Source organism: Poecilia formosa, unplaced genomic scaffold (genome assembly GCF_000485575.1).
Source record: "Poecilia formosa unplaced genomic scaffold, Poecilia_formosa-5.1.2 Scaffold171, whole genome shotgun sequence".
NCBI classification, from domain to species: Eukaryota; Metazoa; Chordata; class Actinopteri; order Cyprinodontiformes; family Poeciliidae; genus Poecilia; species Poecilia formosa.
The window spans coordinates 1368102-1371997 of NW_006800110.1; the positions used below are offsets into that span (position 1 = coordinate 1368102).

The 3896-nt window shown below is 37.8% G+C and overlaps 1 non-coding gene across 1 annotated transcript; it reads right to left on the reverse strand.

Annotated features, from left to right (window-relative positions):
- Nucleotides 1–1379: 1379 nt before the first annotated feature.
- On the reverse strand, nt 1380–1451 carry trnat-cgu (transfer RNA threonine (anticodon CGU)). The gene has a single exon. It is a non-coding gene; the product is annotated as a tRNA-Thr (tRNA).
- Between the last annotated feature and the right edge of the window lie 2445 nt (nt 1452–3896).

Consider the following 3896-nt stretch of genomic DNA (forward strand, 5'->3'; position numbering starts at 1 on the left):
TTTTAAGGGAGTCCATCAGGTTCATGTCATTGAATCGGCTTAAGAACTTTTAGTTCGGCTGTAAAAGCACTAAACGATATGAAGTCAGTCAATCTCAGAGTTTATTATTAAGCTATTTAAGATCCTGAGGTTTAAATCATTTCCATCAGACTTCAGTTTGTCCTCATTCTCCAGTTTGTTGTGGTGTTCCACCAGGTTCTGTCCTAGGTCCGGTTTTATTCCGTTTCTTTCTAAAAGATTCAGGAAACGTAACACCCGGTTCGATGTTACGCTGATGACACACAGCTTCATCAACACGTGAAGCTGCTGTTTCTCTGCTTGTCTGACAGACTTTAAGTCGACAGTAATATAATTTCTTTCAGCAAACAGATCTTGGTTCCTAAAAGCTTCAGTATTCAGCAGCAAACCAGCCTGGCTGGAAAAAAGGAAAGAAATAACGGCAGACCTGAAACTTTGACTCTTTGGTGTTTACAGAAATATCAGGAACTGAGGGACGGGACCTGACCATTCGCTGCATGGCCCCCACTTACCTGAAGAACCCGTCCCTTTACTGGACCTTCTCCAGAGGGGACAACTCCGCCCTCATCCTCAGCTACGACAGCCAGTCGGACCAGAAGGTGTCCGCGCCGTCCTGGGACGGCCACCTGGAGCTGGACGTCTACAAGGCCAAGTTCGGAGACGGCTCCCTGCGTCTGATGGACCCCAGGCACCAGGAGCACAGCGGCAGCTACGCCTGCGAGTTCTCCGAGAAGTTCAGCAGACACGTCGAGCGCAGCCAGGTCTCCATCGCTGACCCTGGTGACCCATCTGGTAACGCAGCATGCTGCAACAACTAAACATGGGTCCAGAACTAACTGTTGGGTGGTTTCATCTTTATTTTGGAAGATTTAGAATGGAAATATGCTTAAACAAATAACTGTTTCTTTTAACAATAACCTGAAATTTACCGTACCAGCAGATTAACTGCAACAAGTACGGATAGAAAAATGTTTTAAACAATTAGAAAAAAATAAGGAAAAATTGTCCAATTCTCTCAACATAGATATAAATCACAGTAAAAACTAGAATTAGGAGACCTGGTCTGAATTTATTGTGGATTTTCTCCAACCTGAAGAAAACCTAAAATTAAGTTTAACTGCACAGAACATTTCAGCAACAAGGCAGTTCAAACTGCTTTAATCAGAAAAATATTATATTTACTATGAAAGAAGTAAATATGCTGTATATGGAGTCAGTTTTCCCACTGAGCCACAGCTGTTCCAGTAGAAACCTAACCTCTACCTAACCTTTGACCTCACCTCAGGCTGCTCTTCTGTTGGTTATTAAAGTTCAGGAGAAAATTTTCCCCAACCAGACAGAGAAACTAAAGCAGCTGGTCCAGGTATGGATGGGGATCGAACCCACGATCTTTGGTTTACGAGACCAACGCCTTACCGCTTGGCCACCACACCCTGACAAGCCACAGAGCTGACAGATGAATGAATCAGGTTCAAAAACAAGAAGCGCTCAAGGAAAAAAATGCATAAAAATCATGTAAAAGTTTCATTTAGTCAGTAAATATTTAAGACTTTAAATTCTTTGAGTCAGAATGTTGAGATGAAAACAAATTTTATTTAAAATATTTATTCAGAGGAATCACTCTGACATATTCAGAGCTTTTAAAAGCAGTTTACTGTAAAACTTTTTATCAGAAAGTTGCTCTTAGCTGAAGTTTCATATAAAAATAAAAACCTGAAAAGTGTGGCATGCACTTGCATTTAGCCCTCATGAGTGAACATGTTGCCAGATCAATCAATCAATCAATCAATCAATCAATCAATCAATCAATCAATCAATCAATCAATCAATCAATCAATCAATCAATCAATCAATCAATCAATCAAATTTTATTTGTATAGCACATTTCAGCAGCAAGGCATTTCAAAGTGCTTCACATAATTAAAATAAAAACAGCATGTGACATTGAATAAACAGAGAGAAAGAGATTTTGAAAAAGATTAAAACAAAAAGATAAAAACATTAAAACCCCTTTCAGGACTTCAGTTTAAATCGTTTAACTGTTGTTTAACTGGGACTCTAACCTCTCGGATTTGGATGGAGAGCTTCTGAAAACAAAAATTATACAGTTTTACGTCACATTCTCATTTGGATTCATGTCTGGACTTTGACTAGACCATTCTATGATGTCAATATGCTGGAACATAAAGCATCCTGCTGGAGATGATGAACATTTTAGGGGTTTTTAGAAGAAGGAATGATCCTCTAGACATTTTTCCAGGATTTATCTCCATCTTCCCATCACTTCTAACCAACATCTCTGTTTTAATTAGTCTTTAAAACTTGGATGTTGTTTTCTGATGAGACTTTCTCCCTGACCTGGCTGCTCTGTTCCTCGATGGGCTGAAAATAAAAATGATAAATCATGTATTTCCCAGTTTTGTCCCAGTTTGCTGCCCGTTGTGTTTCTGAGCTGCTTCTGTTGCGTCGCAGGGCAGCGCAGCGTGGTGGAGAAGCCGTCCTACTGGTGGATCCTGGGTGTGGTGGCTGCTGGTCTGGTTCTGGTTCTGGCAGGATTACTGGCCTTCCTGAAGCTCAGAGGTGAGACAGCAAATTAACTGAAAACACCAGAATATTCAGCCAGCTCCACCGTTTTGAGGAAAAACCAGTTTTGGTCTCGGCAGACCTGTAATTTCAGTAAAAGCAGCTTTTCAGATGTTTGTCTGGTGCAGCAGAGAAAATGTGAAGATGACAGTTTCTGTCTCTTCACTGCAAACATTCAGTTCTGGGATGAAAACTTTAATTTTAATTTAATTTTAAACGTTTATCTTCTTCATCAGTTGTATTCTTTATCTTCATCTCAGAGTATCTTAGCTTTGTATTTTATAATTTCTCCATTTTTGTTAAACTTTAACTGGTTCATGTCAGTGTGACTGAGTCAGTAAAGGTCAAAGGTACAGAAGAAAATAAAAAAACATTTTCAACAATGAGAGGAGTATTTTATACCTTTAAATTTGATCAAATTAATTCTTTAACTTTAAGTGATTTTAAAATTTTAGGGTCTTTAATAAAACGTTTGTTTTTTTAATTATTTTCTAACGTTGAAGGCAATGAATTGATTTTAGCTAAATTATTAATTTAATGTGTGTGTGTGTGTGTGTGTGTGTGTGTGTGTGTGTGTGTGTGTGTGTGTGTGTGTGTGTCCTCCGCTTTCAGGGAGAGACAAGAAGCCCAGAGGTCATTCTGATGAAGAGACGGAGCTGAACAGGGTCAAAAGTCAGTTTCCATAAAAACAAACTGAACACGTATTAATAAAAACCGTCCACCAGATGGCGCCAGCGGACAGCTGCTGTAATCAGCCACCCGTTGCTCTAAGAGCCTCTAATGACGTGGTTTGTTATTTAATGGTGAATTATGGAGAAATTATGACTTAAAAGTTGATTTTTATACTTTATAAAGTCTTATGTTTACATCATCCGTGTCTGTCCATTAAGAAAACAAATGTAGCCTGATGCAAACGTGAATAAACATCAATTTAAACAGATTATTTTCAGTCATTTTGTTTTGAATAAAGTGGTCAGATTAAACCAGAATTATTTAGGTTTTATGAAAATAGATAAACATTAATGTAATAGATGTGCAATGTTGTAAAATAAAGGCTTAAATGAATCTTTTTACCAAGATTTCTTCTGCAAAACCACAAAATATTATCTAGTATTTTTGGTTTAGTTTTGGACTAAGAGCAAATTTCTTAGTGCAAAACAAAACTATCTTATAAATAACTTTGTGGAAAAAAGTATTATTGTTTTAATCAATAATACCCTAGTATTGATTAATAAGTAATGGTTCCACTAGCAGATTATGCAGTTATGGGAAAAATGTCTTGAGTTAAACAATCT